Genomic DNA, 5,903 nt, shown 5'->3' with positions numbered 1-5,903 from the left:
TATGACCTACTAAAGCAATAACAATGTTGAGGAACTTTCACAATGCTGTGAAAGAAGCAAAATTGAAAGAAAATCCAGGTAAAAAGTTAAAACAGTACTGTATGTATTTGGGGAGAAGCAAACAACGCTTCAGCCCAACTAGGGCTCAAATACTGTTTACTTCTCCTCAAATACACTGTTTTTGTTTTTTACGTGGATTTTCTTTCAAATTACTAGTGTTGCTTTTAAGTTCAGAGTAGCATAACTTCCCAAATGGGTAGACTATCCCAGAGTCCAGGAACGTAACCCTCAATATTACCATTATTTCTTATGGGAATATTATGTTTAAATAACGCATTTTTAGATAACGCTACCTCTCCAGGAATGTAACCCTCGCGTTATTTGAGAAGTTACTGTAGGTGAGAATGAGAGGGCAAAAGAAGGGATGTGTATTGTTGTGAGTAACAGATGCAAGGAGAATATAAGAGAGTGTGGATCAGTTGGCTCAAGGATTGTATGGGTAAGATTGAAAGTTGGACTACAAATGTGGGCAGTTGTGCGCATGTAGGCCTATGCGCTAACGCAAGATCATGCAAGCAGAAGAGTTCTGGACAAATGTTGAAGTGTGCATGGAAATGTTTGAGAGGAATGATACGAGTTTTTTTATTGGAGATATGAATGGAAAAGCAGTTAATGTGAAGGTGGATGGAGTAGTTGGTGAGTCAAAGTCAAATGTTTATTTAGCCATAGAGATTACAATAGTTGACATAACACTTAGTCTATTAGCGGCTGAGCCTTTTGAGAGTCCAGGAACTCTCTTTAAAAGCACCTTGTTTTTCTTGCACTTTTGGTAAGCATCAATTGTCTAGTAAGGCTAAAACTACGATTTTACTAAATCAGCTGTATGACTTTTAAGTAATAATGGTCATCCCTGAATGACAATAATTTAAGATTTTAATAAGAGGTATATACAAGATAGCACTACAACAAAACGGAGGTAATTCTTATATCAATACCAGTAATAATAGTAACAATAATAATAACTACCACAATAACAATAATAATACTAAATAATAATAATAATAATGAAAGTCAACTAATTCAAAGAATCAGTACTTTGATAGTCAGTAGGATTTATAAGCAGATTTGAAAGATAGCCTCGCTTAGTTCCCGAATGGCCATTGGGATACCATTCCAAACTTTGGGTCCCTGATAAGTGATATGTGACTGGGACTGGGTTGAAGCCATGAGCGGTATTTTTAGATTACAGTTATTTCAGAGATTATACCGATCATTCATATTAAAATCAAAGTAACTGTTAAATGACAGGTTGTGCAGAGACTTGTAAACAAACAAAGCAGTGCAGTAGGACTTTATATCAGGCAATGTTAGGATACCTAATTTCTTGAAAGATGGATTAGTGTGGTCATATTTGCATAAGTTTTCCATTATACGGACCGATTTCTTTTGGGCTATAAATAAGCGGTTTAGCTGTGTCTTATAAGCACCACTCCATACACTGTTACAATAAAACAATAAAGGAAAAATCAGCGAGTAATAAATGAGCTTAAAAGACCGTGTTGTTAGTTGATTACGAATTTGGTACATGATACCACACTGTTTGCTAATCTTTGTATGGAGATACTGGATATGTAAATGCCATGACAAACATTCATCAATTGTAACACCAAGGAATTTTATACTGTCCACTCTTTCAATTGACTGGGTACCTATGTAGATGTTGGGTTGATTTGCAGTGCTTTGTTTCCTTCTAAATATAATGTAATGAGATTTGCTTACGTTTAGCGTGTTTGTTGCTTGTTATCCACTTTTTAATATCTGTTAGGCTGCTGTTTACAACATTTGATAGTTCACTGAGATTTTGGTGGTTTGCATAAAAGGTACTATCATCAGCAAATAGTACTGGCTTCATATGTGAGGTAGCGTACACAATGTCATTTATGTACAAAATAAACAAGAGTGGTCCTAAGACCGACCCCTGGGGAACTCCAGATTCTACTGGCATACAGGTAGACTGGCACTGTTTGCATTGCACAAACTGTTTGCGATTGGCTAAGTAGGAAGCAAACCACTGATTTGAAGTGCCTCGTATAACATAGTGGTCAAGCTTCTTTAGTAATATAGAGTGATTAACCGTATCAAATGCCTTGGCCAGATCTAGAAATACACCCATAGTAAATTTATTTTCATCAAATGAAGCCAGCACATCCTTGGTGAATGACAGCAAAGCACTCTTGGTAGACAATTTTTCCCTAAAACCAAATTGTGAATCAGTGATATTGTTGGTGGTGAAAAATTGAATTAACCTACCATAAACCAATTTCTCTATTATCTTACTGATTGCTGGCAGGATTGAGATAGGACGATAATTGCTTAACAGCTTACGATCACCAGCTTTAAAAACTGGAATGACTTGGGCCAATTTCAACATGTCAGGAAACTTTCCAGTCTCAAAAGATAAATTAAAGAGGAAGACAAGTACAGGAACTAGATAGGCCATTATTTCCTTAAAGATGGACATGGGGATATCATCATATCCAGGACCAACATTCCGTAGATTTTTTATAGTCTGAGTAACTTCGTGTTCAGTAGTAGGTGATAAAATGAATACACTGTCTTGCCTATTGCGTAAATATGAATAGAAATTAACCTCAGACTCTCCAACAGACTCAGCAAGTTTCTTACCAACACTGAGTGGGGTGTGCCTGCAGAGATGGATGAGAATGGCAGTACTTTAGTGGACATTTGTGCTGGGAGGGGGCTGGTAATAGCCAATACCCTCTTCAGGCAAAAAATGATCCACAGGTAGGCTATACGTTCCTAGTGATGAGAAGGGTGGATAGTGTACTGAATGAACGGAGGGCAGTGATTGATTATGTATGTGTGGATGACAGGATGAGAAGGTGTATAATGGATTCAAGAGTATATAGAGGTTGGGGGAGTAGACTCTCTGACCACCATTTGGTGGTGGTCAGAATCAGTGTCCAAACGAAATGGAGAAATAGAAGAAGGGAAGGACAGGGGGAAGTAGCTTATACAAGAAGGGTGGAAAGGTTACAAGAGGATGAAAAAAGGGCAAAATATAAGAGGGACGTGGAGGAGCAATTGGGGAAATGTGGACAGGAGCAGATGGGGGACGTGGAAGGAGTGTGCAAGATATTCATAAAAGAAATCTGTGCAGCATGTGAGGTTGTGTGTGGGGTGAAGAGAAGATGAAAGGGGGTGCAAGGAACAGCATGGTGGAATGAAGAGGTGAGAGAGGCTGTGGCACAAAAGAAGAAAGCATATAATGAGTGAATGAGAAACGGGAGTGGAAGAAGTTGAGAGACGGAAGAGAGAGTTGTATGCAGAGAGGAAGACAGAGGTGAAAAGATTAGTAAGAGAGAGTAAGAAGAGAGTGGATGAGGAATTTGGAAGGAATTCGAATGTAAAGTGGAGGGAATGTAAGAAAATGTTCTGGAAAGAGGTAAAGAGAGTTAAACAAGGTGCCAAAGAAGTTACTGTAGTTGGGGAGTGAAGGATAAAAATGTAGATTACTAGTGGAGAAGCAAGAAAAAGTAAGAAGATGGAGAGAACACTTTAATGAATTGTTGAACATACGGAATGAAAGCAATGTGAGTATAAGGGGCCAGGGAATGGCTGGGAGACAGATAGATGTGAGAAGAGAAGAAGAAAGCAGTAGGAGAGAAGTTGTGGATATGATGAAGAAAGTTGAAATAGGGAAAGCCCCAGGAATTGATGTAGTGTGTGGTGAATGCTGACGCATGGGGGAGAGATAGTAGTAGAAAGGATGTGAAAGATGTGCAGATTGGCCTGAGAGGAAGGTAGAGTCTCAGATGACTGGAGATCAGATATAATTTTTACCCTGTACAAAGGAAAAAGGGAAAAAAAAAGTATGTGGTAATCACAGGGGCATTTGTCTTCCTAAAGTAAAAGTATATGGTATGATACTTACTGACAGAGTTAGGGAAATAACAGTGGAATTAGTTGGAGAAGAACAGGGAGGTTTTAGGATGGGAAGAGGTTGAGTGGATCAAATATTCATTCTTAGATCTTTAGTGGAAAAGTTTCTAGAGAAGGGAAAGAAGTAGTATGCAGCCTCCACGGACGTGGAGAAAGTATATGACAGGGTGGATGGACAAGGATTGTGGAAAGTATTACAAACAGGTCTATATAGAGTAGATGGGAAGTTGCTGAATGCAGTGAAGAGTATGTATGAGCATGCTAAGGCTGCAGTGCGTGTGGACAGTGAACTGAGTGTTTTTTTCTATTTGAAGGTTGGATTGAAACAGGGATGTCATGTCTCCATGGCTGTTTAATCTGTATATGGATGGGGTTATACAAAAGATACAAGGTAGGGCAGTGGATGTTGGAGTGGCCCTAATGAGAGAAGGCAGTGTTTGGAAACCCCCTATACTGTTGTTTGCAGATGATGCTGTGTTGTTAAGTGAAGACGAAGGGGAGCTGCGAGGCTTGGTGGATGAGTTTGGGAGAGTATGTAAGAAACGGAATCTACAGTTGAATATAGTGAAGAGTAAAGTTATGGTCTTCGAGAGAGGTGAAGTAAGTGAATATACTGTACAGTGAGGCTGGATGAGGAGGAAATGGAAAATGTGAGTGCATTTAAGTACAGTAAGACCTCACTATAACGGACTAATTGGGGCCCAAATCATTCTGAAAAATGCGAAATTCCGATAAAAACGACATCCAGACTTCCCCTGCTAATCTGGACTTTATCCAATATATCAGACATTAGTTCGGATCGCATGAACGGTTTTTGAACTGTTTTGACTACCACTGTGGTACTGTACTGTGTTAAACTTCACTACATTAATTTTTTTCATTCATTGCCAGACGCCATGTATCCCAAACGGCGTGGCCAAGGGCTCAGGGAGGGGCACTAATCTTCCACCAACCCCACTTGACACGTAGGGATGCCAACAGCATCTGGTGTTCCCAGGCGGTCACCCATCCAAGTACTAACCAGACCCAACGTTGCTTAACTAACGCTGATCGGACGGGAAGTGGTGTACTCAACGTGGTATGGCCATTCAAATGGTATAATATATATTCTATCTATCTATCTATAGCCCGACGCCCTAATCCCGCAAAGGGTGGCCACAGACAAAACGCCTCCAAGTCACTCTGTCACCCACCATATGACTACCCTCCCCCCAACTCACCCCCCCCTCCTTCATATACCTCTCAACTCCATCCCTCCACCTCATCCTCGGTCTACCCCTCCCTCTCCCTCCCTCCACCTCACCTACATACACCCTCTTAGTCAGTCTTTCATTCTCCATTCTCTCCACATGTCCAAACCACCTCAGTGTATTTCTCCTAATCTTTTCAACCACATCCACATCTACCCCACAACGTTCCTTCACTTCTTCATTCGTCAACCTGTCCCTCCACGTCACTCCACATGCTCCTCTCAAGTAACTCATTTCCACTGCTCTCATTCTTGACTTGTTCCCCTCTTGCAAGGTCCACGCCTCGCTTCCATACGTCAGGGTAGGGATCACAATACCATCATGCAGTGACTTCTTAACTTCCATACTCACCTCCCTATTTCTCATTACTGCTTTCAGTGTACCAACAACCTTTCTTCCCTGCTGTACCCTTTCATGTACTTCATCCCCCAAATATATATACCTGTAATAATATTGTACTGTACACTGATAAACATGTCTTTTATTTACCTTATTGTGGTGAACATAGCTGAAGTGGTCAGGCAGTCCGGACTGCTTCTGGCTTTATCAGACTTTTTCCAATATACTGTATAGGAATTTAGTCCGGTAGCTCCTTGAGTCCGATAAAAGCAAATTCCAGTCTACTGAAGTTATATCGAGGTTTTACTGTACTTAGGTAGTATGACGAGTAAGGATGGAAGTTTAGAGGTT

The 5,903-nt window shown here is 40.4% G+C and overlaps 1 pseudogene; it reads right to left on the bottom strand.

Moving 5' to 3' along the window:
- Positions 1-4,935: 4,935 nt before the first annotated feature.
- Positions 4,936-5,055, bottom strand: LOC145408331 (5S ribosomal RNA; annotated as a pseudogene).
- Between the last annotated feature and the right edge of the window lie 848 nt (positions 5,056-5,903).

Source organism: Coenobita brevimanus, chromosome 76, assembly GCF_032717465.1.
Source record: "Coenobita brevimanus isolate Jiangsu-jjx chromosome 76, ASM3271746v2, whole genome shotgun sequence".
NCBI lineage: Eukaryota > Metazoa > Arthropoda > Malacostraca > Decapoda > Coenobitidae > Coenobita > Coenobita brevimanus.
The sequence above is the reverse complement of the archived record's forward strand: the minus strand, read 5'-3'. Positions and strand labels throughout refer to the sequence as shown.